The 16,488-nt window shown below is 46.1% G+C and overlaps 1 long non-coding RNA gene across 1 annotated transcript; it reads right to left on the bottom strand.

Annotated features, from left to right (window-relative positions):
* Nucleotides 1-7,446: 7,446 nt before the first annotated feature.
* On the bottom strand, nt 7,447-16,062 carry LOC310641936. The gene is made up of 3 exons (XR_014492809.1): nt 16,024-16,062; nt 10,141-10,238; nt 7,447-7,605 (listed from the first exon to the last, which is right to left on the bottom strand). It is a non-coding gene; the product is annotated as an uncharacterized lncRNA (long non-coding RNA).
* Nucleotides 16,063-16,488: the final 426 nt, after the last annotated feature.

Genomic DNA, 16,488 nt, shown 5'->3' with positions numbered 1-16,488 from the left:
TAAATACAGAAGTTAAGATAAAAAATTAAAATTAAAGGCCTCTGTACAATAAATTAAAATTAAAATTAAAATAAAAGTTAGAGTTAAAAATTAAAAACATAATTAAAATCCCTGTCAGTCCAGGTCAGCCAGGTGGAAAAGGAGTGTTTTGAGGCCGCGGCGAAAGGACCGGAGATCTTGAGCCATCCAAAGCTCATGGGGGAGCTGGTTCCACAGGGCTGGCGCTCCCACAGAGAAGGCCCTCCCCCTGGGGGTTGCCAGCCGACATCGTTTAGCCGATGGTACCCTGAGGAGGCCTTCTCATTTAACATGCATTTTGGAAATCCTGGATGCTGAGGGTCATCAGTGTTTAGATAGCCAGCATTCCCAGCTTGTTGGCATCCCACCTGCCAGCTGCTTCCACATCCTGGATTAACAGCAGTTCCCGCACATCTGGAAAACAGTGTCCACTGCTGGAAGGCTGTTGCTATGCCCTGGGCTCCTTCAATGGCTATCTGTTGGGACCAGGAAGCACACCTTCTCTCTGGTGGTGCCTGCCATATGGAATGAGGTTTGCCCCCCCCCCATCCTGAGTTCTGGATGGCCCCCTCCTTGCTGTTGTTCAGAAGGCCAGGAAGACCTGGCTTTTTACCCAGCCCTTTGACTTCGGAGGGTGAGGCCCTTTGCTCCATTGCCCCTGGTCTGTCACAGTTGCCATCTCCTATTTGTTTTTGTGAAGCAGCTTTCACAAGAGATCGATGGAACGTTAAGGTGCTTCCAAGCGAAATAGGCAGAATGCATAGATGCAGTCATTATGAAGCTTTATTCATCGGCAGGTTATATAAAAAGAGCTATATGGCATGGAAGCATCCATGCTTGTAAGATAGAAGATAGATAGAAAGAGAAGCAGAGCTAGAACAAAGAAGCAGCCCCTGGGCAGAGGTATTTATGGGGGGTCTCGGCCCCTCCCTAGCCATAAAACTCTCTCGCCAATGGGGCTGCTGCAGGGGAGCAAAGAAGCCTCTTTGCTCCATCTGATGACCTGTTTGGGGAACTGCCATGGCTGGCACAAAACATGTAACAATTCCCCTTCTTGCCAGCCAATGACAGGGACCAGTGAATGTGTGCGAGGGGCAAGCAGGTGTCATAGACATGTATAAAAACATTCAGAAGGCCAAACACAAACGCTTACACAGAAGGTTGTGCCGGTCAATGGGAAGAGGTTTGGTGAACAGATCAGCTATCTGGTCAACTGTGTTACAGTGCTCTACACGTATAAAACCCTCTTTGACAAGCTGTCTGACATTTTTATAGCGTATGTCTATGTGGCGAGATCTAGAGCCTACTGCATAAGCCTCCGAGATTGCAATGGCAGCTGTGTTGTCCTCTAGAATTTGGATGGGCAGAGGAGGAGCTGCCCAGATACTCGTTATCAGCTCATTGAACCAAGTCAAATCATTGGCCGTGTCTGACAGGCTGGCATATTCAGCCTCGGCCGTGGAGCAAGAAACAAATTTTTGCTGCCTAACATGCCAATGTATTGGGCAGCCATTTAGCAATATGAGGATACCAGAAGTGCTCCGCCTACTTTTGGTGTCGCCAGCCCAGTCTGCGTCTGAGTAAGCAGAGAGCTGGGCCGTCTCCCCCTTCTCTGGTTCCAGCACAAGGAGGGCATCGGTCGTGCCCCTGAGGTACCTAAGTACCCTCTTAACAGCAGTCCAGTGGAATTCCTTTGGGTGTTCCACATGCCTGGACAATAGATTTACAGCTAAAGCTATGTCAGGCCTGCTCCAATTGCTGATGTATAGCAAGGAGCCAATCACAGATCTGTAAAGCGTATTATCTGTGAACTCAGGACCGTCCTTGTGAGTATGGTTGTAAAAGTCGCTTTGCATTGGGCTGTGCGTAGGATTAGATTCTGCCATTTTGCATTTGGCCAATAACTCCTCTATCTTTTCTTTTTGAGATAGAGCGAACCCCCCCTTAGTGGCCAAAATATGCACACCCAAGTACTTATCAACCCGCCCCAAAGATTTCAAAGTAAACTTTTCTTCCAGGGCCTTGGCAAATTCATCACACCCTTCCTTGTCAGGTCCTACATATAGTAGGTCATCCACATAAACTAACACCCTTTCTGTGGTACCCTTTGAGTTGCGTGTGAAAACACATTTATCTGCACGGGATGCAGTGAAACCAACTCGTTCTAAACTCTTTCTAAGACAGTCATACCATAATTTCCCTGACTGCTTGAGACCATATAACCCTTTGTGGAGTAACCATGTATTTTCCCCTTCTTTCTGGTAGCCAGGAGGGGCCTTCACGTAGATCTGCCGGTCCAATTTGGCGTGGAGGTAAGCCGTCTGGATGTCGAATTGGAAGACTTCCTCCCCCAGAGCAGCTGCAGTCACGAGGGCGGTCTTGACGCTCTCTGCCCGGACAGTTGGAGAGTATGTCTCGCCATAGTCTTCCATATAGCGTTGGGCGAATCCCTGAGCTACCAAACGGGCCTTATACAGGTAGAGGCCATTGGCAAGTGGTTTTGCCTTGTAAACCCACCTTGTGCCAATGACTTTCCTCTCCTTTGGAGGTTGCTGGGGGGTGAAGACCTTGAGTTGTTTTAAGCTCTGCATTTCCTTCTCCATCGCGAGCTGCCATTTCTCCTGTTCTTCGATGGGCAGCTCCTGGATGTCAGAGAAGGATTTTGGGGTGACTACAACGCTGTTAACAGACGCAATGTGTCCAATGTCAATTCTCTTTGGCGGGATGCCTTTGTTGGACCGCTTTGACCTCCTTACCTTCTGCCACTCACCGCCTTTTTCTTCTGCGGGTTTCTGAGGCGTTGCTGGGGAACTGGACGGCTCATCCTCCCCATCTGAACCAGGTGGGATGACATCTTCGTCTTGTTCCACACTTTCGTCGGTGGCAGGGTATGTGGACGTCTCAGGTGATGTCGTAGTTGGTGTGCCCTTGCTGGGACGGTTGATATATGGGCTCAGATCATTGGAGTGTATCTGGGCCCAATTGGAGTCCTCTTCGAAGGAGGCAGATTGGGAAGTCACAATCCTGCCCCCTTCTCCCAGGAAACGGTAGGCCTTGGAGCCAGGAGCGTAGCCCAAGAACCTTAGTCTCTGGGAGACAGATCTCCCCTTCTTCCGCAGCTGCTTGGGGATGTGAACCCATGCATAGGACCCAAAAACACGTAAATGTCCAAGATTTGGTTTCCTACCATGAACTAGGAAATATGGGGTCTGGTTCACAACACTGCTCCAAGTGCGGTTTAAGGTATAATTGGCGTATTTTACCGCTTCTGCCCAGTATGATTCTGCGACCCCTGCGTCTGCAATCAGACTACGCATCATAGTTTGTAGGACTCCATTTCTTTTCTCTGCCACACCATTCTGAGCGGGGGTGAAAGGCGCGGTAAGAAAATGGCGGATGCCCTTACGCTTTACCCAGTCCTGGAATTTTCGGGACATGAACTCAGCCCCGCGGTCGCTCTGCAGTTGTGCAATCTTGGTTTTATACTGGGTCTCTACAAGGTTGTAGAGTGATTTTATGGCATCAAAAGCTCCAGATTTTTCTGTGAGGATATACACATGGCCGTACCTTGAAAAATCATCAACTGCAGTGAGAAAATACTGACTTTTCCCTAGAGATGGTGTGAAAGGCCCGACCAAATCAACATGAACTAGTTGATATGGGAATTGGGTCTTCCGCAGTGATGTTTTTGGGATAGGCGCAGCTTTCCTCTTTGACTTCTTACAGATTGCACAGTCCAGGAATACCTCACAATCTTTGAGCTGGACTCCCTCAGCAAACTCTCCCATCTTTTTAACTACAGGGAAGCTTGCATGACCTAATCTTCGGTGCAAAATATGGGCACACTTATCGTGGAGTGGCTTCCCGACTGACACCCTCTTGGCTTTGGTTGCCTTGAGCGGTGCTTCAGTTGACAGCTGAGGTTGGGATTTCTTATCCACACTGCCTTGCTGTGGGGGCTTGGATGCAACCGCTTCACCCTTGCGGTCGTTAAGCAGCCTTGGGGTTGTCTGTGAGGCCCCTTCTAAGGGGGAGAAATATGGCAAATCATCTATGATGGCTATATTTCCAATGACCCTCTGGTCCCGGGTGACATGACCTCCCCCTTTGCGAAATAAAACTTCCACCCCGTCATCGTCACATAACTTGATAATGCTCAACAGGTTGTTGGCAATAGAGGGCGCGTGTAAGACACCTTCAACTTTTCCAAGCCCGGGTAGAGAAACCGTGCCCTCCCCAATAACCAAAGCTTTATCACCGTTGGCCACCTTGACAGATGATTTCATTTTCTTTACTCTTTTAAAACCTTGACTCATATTAGTAATGTGAGATGAAGCTCCAGAGTCCAGCAACCATAAGTCAGTGGAGCTATCAGCTCTTGTGGTGGGGGCACAGGTAGACACAAGATTGTTAGTACTTTTGGCCCCGCCACGGCCCCTTCCTTGTCCCTTGCCCCTACCTTGATTGGGACCACGCTTGGGGCCTTGTTGAAAATGGGGGCAGTCCTTCTTGAGGTGCCCCTCAGAGCCACAGGTGAAACACTTGAGTAGAGCATTAACCCGCTCTGAGTTGCGGTGTCGTGTGCTGGCTGGCTGGCTGGTGACTCTGTTGTATTCTCCCGTATGTCTACGTCTGCTATCTTCGTCAATGAGTCTGCCCTCGAGGTAGGACAGAGGCATGGGTCCATCCCTGCCCCCTTCCAGGGAAATAATAAAATTGTTCCAACTTTTGTCCAGGGAAGCCACAATAACTGCGACCAAGTTCTCTTCAGGTATTCGGTAATTTTTGGACATTAGTTGCGCCCTGAGGGATTTTAATTTTCCAAGATGTTCTGCCATGCTGGCCCCAAACCTGAGTCTTGTGTTGTAAAACTCAGTTGTGAGTCTGGTGAGAGAACCCATGCTCTTGCTGTTGAATAAATTGTATAATAAGTGCAAGGCTGCGCAAGCTGTGAGTCCATCTGGAATGCTAGGGAACATATTATCATCGATGGACTCCATCAGAGTGGAAAAAGTCTGTCTATGAAGCCACTCTTCTCGTGAGCTCCACGGGAAAGGTGGTGGGTTCAGGGCCATTTCAAGAATCCCATCCTTTAATAGACATACCTGCAAATTTCTATTCCAACTGTGATAGTTCTCACCCCCAATTTTCAATTTTTCAAAGTTTGGAGGCAACGGGGATGCAATTAGAAACGTATTATCCCATTCTTGGAGCATTTGGGAGGTTGGCATTGAAAAAAATGGTAAAGGTACCCCTCTAGTGGGCGTTGGTGGTATATTTCTCTGATTTTCAGATGGCCCCCCTTCTGGGTTAAAAAGCCCGTACTGGGCATGTCCGGAAAACATGTGATCAGGGGGTGGGCGGAGCCCAAGATTGCCGGCCGGCACTTGGTTTTTAAAATGCTCTGGAAATCCTTCCTGGAGCCCCCCCGGCCCTGGATTGCCTTGAAGACCTTGGGGATGGCTAAAGCCGATGCTGGAGGAGGGGGCCAACCCCCCCCCAAAGGCCAAGTAAGGAGAGCGCCTGGGCGGGGGCGAAAGGAAGACTGGGGGCCCCGGAGAGAGGGTCGGGGGCCTTGGGGGGTAATGAGCAGTCTTATAGCCATCATAGCTCACGAGGGTTTCTGCTGGAGAGAGCCCAGGAGTTTGCATGTTGCTATGGCAGGATGCCAGGGGTTGCTGGGCCTCCAGACTAAGTTGAGGCCTTTCTTTGTTAGAAAATGTGGGCGCACAGGGGGCTGCCATCTTGCTTCCTGTGCCGGGCCATGCGGTCTCCCTGGGCGCAGCCATCTTGTTTCCTGTTGCCCCAGGAAGCTGGAGGTCGCGGTTAGGCAGGGTATTTCGCGCCGAAAGCCCTGGGGTCCCGGGGTTACTCAGGGTGGCAGGCGCCATATTGAGGGGCCTCGTGATGGCTGAGGGGGGGCTTACCCGGCATCCATAGTCCTTCTGCACTGATGTCCTTCGTGGAGAGGCTTGTGGGGTCTCCTGTACTTCAAGGAGTTTTAGAAGCAGTTCCTTGCATTCTGGTGTAGACATTTGATCCACGCGTTGCTTGCGTTGGGCCCGGAGCGCTTCTGCTGCATCTTGACAGTCTTGGGCGGACTGTAAAACTTCCAAGCTTCCCTCTGTGGCGTGCAGAAGGAGGCCATCTGTGCTCTCACCTGGAGCGGGGCTTGCTTCAGGGGCTAGAGCTGTTAATCTTGATTGAAGACTCCTGGTCACAATCTGCGATTTCCGGCCATCCATTTCAGTTTCAAATCTAGGCATTAGCTGCAGGCTTTGGAAGCGTTCCCTTTAACCATCCTCTGCTACCAACTTGTGAAGCAGCTTTCACAAGAGATCGATGGAACGTTAAGGTGCTTCCAAGCGAAATAGGCAGAATGCATAGATGCAGTCATTATGAAGCTTTATTCATCGGCAGGTTATATAAAAAGAGCTATATGGCATGGAAGCATCCATGCTTGTAAGATAGAAGATAGATAGAAAGAGAAGCAGAGCTAGAACAAAGAAGCAGCCCCTGGGCAGAGGTATTTATGGGGGGTCTCGGCCCCTCCCTAGCCATAAAACTCTCTCGCCAATGGGGCTGCTGCAGGGGAGCAAAGAAGCCTCTTTGCTCCATCTGATGACCTGTTTGGGGAACTGCCATGGCTGGCACAAAACATGTAACAGTTTTATTATAATTTATTTGATGGTTGTGAGCTGCCTTTACTCTTGGGAGTCAGGTAGCATACATGTTTAATAAATTATTGTCACTACAGGTAGTCCTTGACTTACGACCACAATTGAGCCCAAAATTTCTGCTGCTAAGCGAGACATTGGTTTAGTAAATTTCCCCCCCCCTTTTGCAACCTTTCCTGCCACACTTGTTAAGTGAATATGGCAGTTGTTAAGTTAGGAACATGGTTGTGAGGGTGAATGTGGCTTCCCCACTGACTTTGCATGTCAGAAGGGGACAAAATGGGATGACATGACAATGGGACACTGCAACTGTCGTAAGTTGCCAAGTGTCCACATTTTGATGACATGACTGTGGGGATGCTGCAATGGTCTTAAGTGTGAACAATGGTCATAAGTCGCTTTTTTCAGTGTTGTTGTAACTTTGAACGGTCACTAAACGAATCGTTGCAAATCGAGGGCTACCCCTCAAAATGGCTACCTATGCAGCACCATCTCTCTCTGATCCCGGTCTCAAGTTTCCTCTTTCCGCTATGTATTCAAAATGAACAGTGATTAACATATACATAGTATGTGTATGCTGTGTGGGTGTGTGTAGTATGTGTATATGTGTGTTATATATAATATGTGTATAGGTAGATATATATACTTTCTTTTGAGAGCAGGCAACAGAATTTCATTTTTAATGTCAGTGTGCTCATAGTAAAAAATGACAATAAAGGTTATCTTATCTTGTCTTATGCTGTACCTCCTTGAGTTCTCCAGAGTCCACCAAATTTTCACTATCATGAGATATGTTATCAAAGCTCAAGAGGCTTGCAGACTTGATGTCCCTTTGGGGTATGTAATGCTTCTTTCCAGATGAATTTTTTCGACATACTTCCTCGGAATCGCCGATATATGTTTCAGGAAACTGTGGGAAGATAATGGAGGAAAAGGCTACATCAGCGGCATTCTACAGATTATGTTCACAGAACTTTTGAATGACATTTGGAACTTGATTCTACATTTGGTCCATGATCAGGCAACTATGAGAGGTTGCGGGGTATTTGGGACAAAATTGAAGACAGGATTTGTGAGTTCTGCAGCATATCCATCTTAAATGGAAGCAGAGTTTTTACTTGATCTGCGTCAGATTATTAAAATGCATTCCATGCAGGTAGTCCTCAACTTAAAACAGTACGTTTAGTGACTGTTCAAAGTTACGATGTCACTGAAAAAGTGAGTTGTGACCATTTTTCACACTTACAGCCCTTTTCAGCAGCCCCATGGTCACATGATCAAAATTCAGATGTTTCGAACAACTGGCATGTGTTTATGATGGTCGCAGGGTCCCAGGGTCATGTGATCACCTTCTGGGACCTTCTGACAAGCAAAGTCAACAGGGTAACCAGGTTCACTTAACCGTGTTACTAACAACTGTGGCGATTCACTTAACAGCCGGGGCAAGAAAGGTCGTAAAATGGCGCATGACTCGATTAACAAATGTCTTGCTGAGCAACATAAATTTTGGGCTAAACTGTGGTTGTACATTGAGGCCTACCTGTATTTGGGGATGTGCTTCCTATGGTTCATCTTTAAGATGGAATTCAATGCCTTTCTTTTTCAGGGAAAAAAAATTACTCTGAAGCCTTCCGGTCATGAATTGGATGCCTGATGTTTCAAGATGTAGTCCTACATCCACTTACCTGCCAATAAGCTCCATTAATTTTAAGGAAGGTATAGCAGCTAAACAATTATACTGTTAAATCAACAAGATGTTGAGACTCTAGAAAGAGTCCAGAGAAGAGCAACAAAGATGATCAGGGGACTGGAGGCTAAAACATATAAGGAACGGCTGCTGGAATTGGGAATGTCTAGTTTAATGAAGAGAAGGGTGAGGGGTGACAGGATAGCAGTGTTCCAGTATCTCAGGGGCTGCCACAAAGAAGAGGGAGTCAAGCTATTCTCCAAAGCGCCTGAAGGCAGGACAAGAAGCAATGGATGGAAACTAATCAAGGAGAGAAGCAACCTAGAACTAAGGAGAAATTTCCTGACAGTTAGGACAATTAATCAGTGGAACAACCTTCCTCCAGAAGCTGTGAATTCTCCAACACTGGAAGTTTTTAAGAAGAGGTTGAACACCCATTTGTGTGAAATGGTGTAGGGTTTCCTGCCTGAGCATGGGGTTGGACTAGACCAGGGCTTTTCAACCAGTAGTACGGGTACTACCTGTGGTACATTGGCACCTGGCAGGTGGTATGCGACCATCCTAGAAAAGTGGTAGTGGGGGAGGGGAATGGCAGCACTGCACAAGCCTGAGCGAGAGACGGTTGGAGCTGCAGGGCTGTCAGGGCTCAGTGGAAGCGCCAGGATCAGCACCAGGCTCCAGCTGGAGCTCGGCACTGATCCAGGCCATTCTGCTGAGCCCAAAAGAAGCGCCGATCAGCTGGAATGTTGCAGCATCTCCAGGTCTTGTGATTTACATTGAGATGCTTGGCAACTGATTCATATTTATGACGGTCACAGTGTCCCAGGGTCAAGTGAAGTGACCAAAACCTGCTGCAACCACCCAGCAGGTGGGGGGAATAAAAACCAAACACCCCCCACCCCATCCCTGCTACCAATCCTCAACAGAAATGCTCACAACAATGAAAACCTTAGACAGGAGGAAGAGTGCCGCCAGGCGGGCAGGCAGCTGTCTTGCTCGGCTGTGGCTTGGGGGGGGCACTTTTTCAGTGCCGTTGTAACTTCGAACAGTCACTAAGTGAACTTGCAAGTCGAAGACTACCTGTACTTCATCACTTTTTTCCTTTTTTTTTTGGTCATCAAGTTTTTGACACCTTGCTAGGCGACTGGTGGTACTTGGATGTTGCCATATCCTAAAAGTGGTACAATGGGTGAAAAGTTTGAAAACCCCTGGTTTAAATAATGCCAATAGCAGACTTGGAAAGAAATTACAGGAGTGTCAGAACTGAACAGCAGCTTGAGAAAATGGAATGAAATAGCTAATTCATTATATATTAAGTTGTTTGTTGTATAATAAAACCCAGGATGGCTGAAAAAGTATACTTCTGTGCCAGCATCTTCCAGAGGGAAACATTCCAGAAGGAGATATATTGAGGCCTTGTGTCTAATAGAAGTTAGAAAAATCAGAATGAGAATTGGAAATTTATCTGGTTACAAACCAAAGTGAAGATCTATTGCAGGGGCATGTGAAGTGACCAAAACCTGCTGCAACCACCCAGCAGACCGAGGGGAGGGGATAAAAACCAAACACCTACCACCCACCCCTGCTGCCAATCCTCAACAGAAATGCTCACAACAATGAAAACCTCAGACAGGAGGAAAAGCGCTGCTGGGCAGGCAGGCAGGTGTCTTGCTCCGCTGTGGCTTGGGGGGCACTTTTTTTTAGTGCCATTGTAACTTTGAACAGTCACCAAGGGAACTGTTGTAAATTGAGGATTACCTGTACTTCATCACTTTTTTCTTTTTTTTTCTTTTTTTTTGTCATCAGGTTTTTGACACCTTGGTAGGCGACTGGTGGTACTCGGATGTTGCCATATCCTAAAAGTGGTGCAATGGGTGAAAAGGTTGAAAAGCCCTGGACTAGAAGACCTCCAAGGTCCCTTCCAACATTATTATTATTATTATTATTATTATTATTATTATTATTATTATTATTATTATTATTATTATTATTATTATTGTTATTTGGAAAATGGCAGAGAAGAAAAGATAAGACAGTCTACAAATCTAGTCTGGCTTCAGCCGGGCTTGGGATCAAGGCCAAACAAAAGAGGTGGGCTTTGAGAAGGTTGTTAAGGAATTTGTTGTGCAGAGGTCTCCTTGTGCTACCAAAGAGTTGCACAGACAAGGAAGGGTACTGAGAGCAGTAAGAGTCACACAGTAAACACAAGAGTACACTGAGTTGTAAAAGCAAAAAGTAGTTTACTTTTGGGGTGGTGTAAAAAACAAAAAATGCACAGTCAAAAATAAACAGTCCAGGTCATACACAAACAGTCCAAGGAGTAATCCAAAATACAAAGTCTTCTTACCGGTCCAGAGGTCAATACACAGATGTACAGGTTTAGCACAGTAGTAAGCCAACAGTACAGAGCAACAACAGTAATAGTAGAGAGCAGTGAATTCAGAGAGAGAAAGAAGCTACGTTCCTAGCTCCCCTTTATGGCCATGAGAACACTTACACACCCATTGGCCAATTAACATCTTAAAGACATAACATCATGGGTAATATATTTTCAACCCAACATTGCAGGCTAACACCATATGCCTAACAAAGGGTTCAGAAAGGAAAAAGGCAACCACGCAAACAAATTGGTGGCCCCCAGGGGGAGATCCTTCTCTGTGGGCGCTCCGGAGCTGTGGAATCAGCTACCGGTAGAGCTCCGGATGGCGCCCGATCTTCGCTCCTTTCGTCGTGATCTCAAGACATTTTTGTTTGTACAAGCCGGCCTAGCCTGATGGGGATTGGTGGGGTTTTTTTTTATTTTTGGTTTCTTAATTTTTATCTTGGGGTTTTAGAATTGTATTCCAATTGTTTTAACTTGGGCAATCATTTAATCTCTTTTTAATGTTTGTATTTGGTATTTTATTCTGCCCTGTGAACCGCCCTGAGTCCTCAGGGAGAAGGGCGGTATAGAAATATTATTAAATTAAATTAAATTAAATTAAATTAAATACTTCCTTACCAATTTCCCAGCCATAATTTTCTACACAATCCCTGGATTTTTCCTATCGCTTTTGAAATGATATGATCGCTTCTCTTCTTTGTCTTTTGTGGCGGGATTACTTTGCTTGTTTACCCCCATTCCATGGGATCCCCACTGTTAGATTCTGGCCCATCAAAGCCAAGCCACCACCTACTGTTGACTTAGGCTGGGCTCCCAACTGAAGAGTGAGACAAAGTTCTAGATTGGTGTCACAGACAGGTTCTAGATTGATTCACTAGCCAAGAATCCATACCTGGTGGAGTCAACATAGAAACCTGCAAAGCCAGCAAAGGTGGAAAGCCTTTATACTTGTATTTCTTCAATATATTTTCTACTTGCAACTAAACAGAACACAAGCATGCCACCCTGACAGCGACAGGATAGGATAGGATAGGATAGGATGGGATGGGATGGGATGGGATAGGATAGGATAGGATAGGGTTAACCTTATTGTCATTTTCCTGTATACAAAATGGCACACATTAAAATGAAATTCCAATGTATCACTCTCGAAATAAAAAATGCTACCCATCAAACAATATCACCATCCCAAGGAGGAGGAGGATGACAATGTGATAGCAGCATCTCTCTCTCTCTCTCTCTCTCTCTCTCTCTCTCTCTCTGACACACACACACACACACACACACACACACACACATCTCAATCACAGTCCATCTTAAATATATAGTGGAAAAGAGAATCTTGAGAATTTAGAATGTTCATACTACAGGTAGTTCTTGACTTAGAACCACAACTGAGCCCCAAATATCTTGTTGCTAAGTGAGACATTTATTTTGTCCCATTTTATGACCTTTCTTGCCACAGTTGTTAAGTGAATCACTGCAGTTGTTAATAACATGGTTGTTAAGTGAATCTGGCTTCCCCATTGACTTTGCTTGTCAGAAGGTCACAAAAGGTGACCATATCACCTGAGAACACAGCATCCACCATAAACATGAGTCAGCTGCCAAGCATCTGAATTTTGATCACATGACCATGGGGATGCTGCAGTGGTTGTAAGTGTGAAAAATCACTCTTTTCAAACGGTCACCAAATGAACTATTATCGTAAGTCAAGGACTATATATGCTACTATTAGAGAATCTAGTTGTTCTGCTTTGGATACCATGAAGCCAATATATATTTATCTTCCATCTACCCCATGACATTGCCCTTCAACTTGTCCCCAACTCATGAGTAGGAGAAGCTTAAATTATCCTTAGTCATTGCAGTCTGGAAGTTGAGTCATAGCAACCGGACTTCTTGTTGCTTTTGCTGCTCATTCAAGTAGTTTCTTCTTCTTGGATAATCAACCAATCAGAATAGAGCTGGAAGGGATCTTGGAGGTCATCTAGTCCAACCCCCTGCTCAAGCAGGAGACCCTATACAATTTCAGACAAGTGGCTGCCCAGTCTCTTCCTAAAAACATCCAGTGATGGAGCACCCACAACTTCTGAAGGCAAGTTGTTCCACTGGTTGTTATCACGATTAGGAAGTTTCTCCTTAATTTCTGATTGCTTCTTTCCTTGGTTAGTTTCCATCCATTGTTTCTTGTCTTACTTTCTGGTGCTTTGGAAAATAAGTTGACCCCCTCTTCTTTGTGGCAGCTCCTCAAATACTGGAATACTGCTATCATATCACCCCTAGTCCTTCTTTTCTCTAGACTAGCCGTACACAGTTCCTGCAATCGTTCTTCATATGTTTGAGTCTCCAAGTCTTTAATCATCCTAGTTCCTTTTCCCTGCACTGTCAAGGATCTTTAACATCTCCTTGCAAACGGCATGTGTACCATCATGCTTGAAAGCAGCTACCATTGCCTCAGTCCCAAAGAAAACTGCAGTTGAGTGCCTGAATGACTACAGACCTGTTGCATTAACATCTACAGTCATGAAATGCTTCAAAAGACTGGTTCTCCAACATCTTAGGACATGCCTCCCACTGGACTTCAACAAACATCAATTTGCCTACAGGGGGTACAGGTCGACAGACGATGCCATAGCTACTGCTCTACACTCTGTAGCAAGCCATCTTGAGAAACCTGGAAGCTATGTCAGGATGCTTTTTGTTGATTACAGCTCGGCTTTCAACACCATTTTGCTGAGCGCTCTCATTGAAAAGCTGACTGACTTGAAATTTTCCCCCTCCATCTGCGATTGGATTCAAGACTTTATCAGGGACTGGTTACAAATAGTGAGGGCCGGGTCTGTTTTATCCACCCCCCTGAAGCTTTGCACCGGCTCGCCACAGGGCCGCGTGCTTAGCCCCTACTTGTACTCATTGCACACATATGATTGTGTATCATCCGACCCATCTACTGTGATAATTAAGTTCGTAGATAATACCACTGTAAGTGGGTCTTATTACGGGTGGAGATGAGACAGCATACAGGGTGGAGGTACAAAAACTATCCAACAACTTGCACCTGAACATCGGCAAGCAAGACGAAAGAGATGGTGCTAGACTTCCGGAGGAAAAAAGAGGAACCTGCCCCACTTTACAACGGGGGGGAGCTGTGTGGAGAGAGTTTCCTCCTTTAAATTTCTGGGAGTCTACCTCTGTGAAGATCTTAACTGGAAAGTTAATACAACCCAGGTGTCCAGAAAGGCCCAACAGAGACTCCACTTTCTCAGGGTCTTGCAGAAGAACAGGGAAGAACAACGACTAATGGCCCTCTTTTACTGGTGTACTATAGAGAGCGTCCTCTCGTATTGTATTGTGGTTTGGTATGCTGGTCTGACAGCCACGGTTAGGAAAGTATTACAGAGGGTGGTGAGCACAGCACAAGACATTGTGGGCTGTCCCCTGACACCACTGGATGACATCGCCAGGGCTAGCTGCCTTGGAAGAGTGAGGAAAATTCTCAGGGATGACTCAAACCCTGGTTGGTATCTCTTTACTCTCCTACCATCGGGTAAGAGATATAGGAGTATAGACAGCCGTACCAACAGGCTGAAGAACAGCTTCTATCCATGGGCTGTCAGGCTCTTGAACGGGAACTAATTTTATAAACTTTATGTATGATTGACTTGTGAGGCCGGTGTGTTGTGCAATTAGCTCACATGGTGTAATAAGATGGAGGGTTTGTTGTCACTGTGAGTTGTGGTGGTGGTGGGGCATGAAGCGAGGCTCAGCCAATTTCACCGTATACATGGTTGTACTTTGACAATAAAGGTTCATTCATTCATTCATTTTGTTGTTGTTGTTGTTAGTTGCGAAGACGTGTCCAAGCCATCGCGACCCTATGGACAATGTTCCTCCAGGCCTTCCTGTCCTCTACCATCTTCTGGAGTCCATCTAAGCTCACGCCTCCTGCTTCAGTGATTCCATCCAGCCACCTCATTCTCTGTCGTCCCCTTCTTCTCTTGCCCTCGACCTTTCCCAGCATTAGGCTCTTTTCCAGTGAGTCCTTCCTTCTCATTAGGTGGCCAAAGGATTTGAGTTTTAGCTTCAGGATCTGGCCTTCTAAAGAGCAGTCAGGGTTGATCTCCTCTAGGACTGACCAGTGGCGTAGCATGGGGGGTGCAGGGGGGGCCGGCCACACTGGGCACAACATCTGGGGGGGGCACGCTCGCACTCGCAGCTCTCTGCCCCTGCCTGGCTCACTCTCTCTCACTGCAGTGCTGGCTGTGCGAATCCGATCCGAGCCGCCGGGTCGCCGCCCACTGTGGAGGGGAGGGTGCCAGGCGTGCGGTGCGGTGCGGTGCGGAGAGAGAGTGAGGGACTATCTGGGGGAGGGACAGTGCAGACTCGAGTGCTAAAATCCACGGGTTAGGGGGCGCAAATTACTTGCCTTGCCCCTGGTGCTGACAACCCACGCTACGCCACTGGGACTGACCGGTTTGATCGCCTTGCAGTCCAAGGAACTCGCAGGAGTCATTCATTTTACAAAGTCTCAAAATCTGTTTTGTAATGTGGTGACCAGAACTGGTCATAAAGGATAAGCAGTAAAATGCTTTAAACCAACAAGAAAAGAATTTCAGTTGCCATGACTCAACTTCCAGACCACCCTATCTGGATGACTGAGAATCTTCATTGACATTTAATCTTTCCAGGCTTAAATTGTCTTAGTCATTCATCCTTGTTCTAATACTATCTAAGAACAGCTTCAAAAATAAGGATTCTTACTCCTTATCTTGGAGGGTACCCAGATGTCTGCTATGATAAGGTAGGATAGGGACTCACAGTGGGGACATCACAGTTCATGTTGGTCTAACTTTCTGCCAATTCAAGGATGTGGGGAGGGCGCCAGCTTGGTAGGCAGGAATTAGCATCAATAACAAGTAATGATTCTAATAATAGCTGTCTTTCCTAGTCTGGTGCATTCCAGGAATGTTTGGATGATAACATCAGAATCCCCAGTCAGCAATCTTAACAGATCTGAGAAAGGTTGATATATAGCTCAGTAGCAAATCTAAGCACTTATCCAGCATTGAAGGAATAATGGAGCAGAGTTACTTCAGTTCTTGTTTTAGAGAACTAATTGCTCTTATCGTTTGTAGAGATTCCATTCACATTCCATTCTGTGTTATACATACGGGTAGTCCTCGTTTAGCAGCTACTATTGACATCAGCAGCTCGGTCACTCAGTGGAAAAATCATGTGACCATTACTGTGCTTACTATGTTTTGCTTCAGTTTCCATTTTTCCCCACTTCTCCATCTTGCGGCCTGCTCACCAGAGCACTGGAATAGTTAGCAAGAAAGGAATTAATGTTTGTATTTACATTCATTAGAGAGGAAGGGATCACAAGAGAGTAAGTAGCCACAAAATGGGGAATACATATCAAAAGCAATGTGCTAGCACTAGGCAACCAACTCACAATGCTATATTTCTTTCAATGTGTAATGGCAAACATATGATTAAGAGAGCGAAGCTGTGAAAATCATAAAGGAGGTGGGTAAGAGTTTTATATTGTGGATTTTTAATGTAGTAAGCTGCCTGGAGGTATCATGCACGAGTTGGGTGGCCATATAAAATTATTTAATAAAAAATAAATGTGCCCCTTGGTCTCAGTTATTTTTTCAGTAGTCACAAGTTCCAATGGTCACTACATGAGGCAGTCAATAAGCAAGATCTACCTCTAC

Source organism: Vipera ursinii (genome assembly GCF_947247035.1).
Source record: "Vipera ursinii genome assembly, chromosome: 1".
Classification (NCBI taxonomy): Eukaryota; Metazoa; Chordata; class Lepidosauria; order Squamata; family Viperidae; genus Vipera; species Vipera ursinii.
This window is presented reverse-complemented; position numbering and strand designations above follow the sequence as displayed.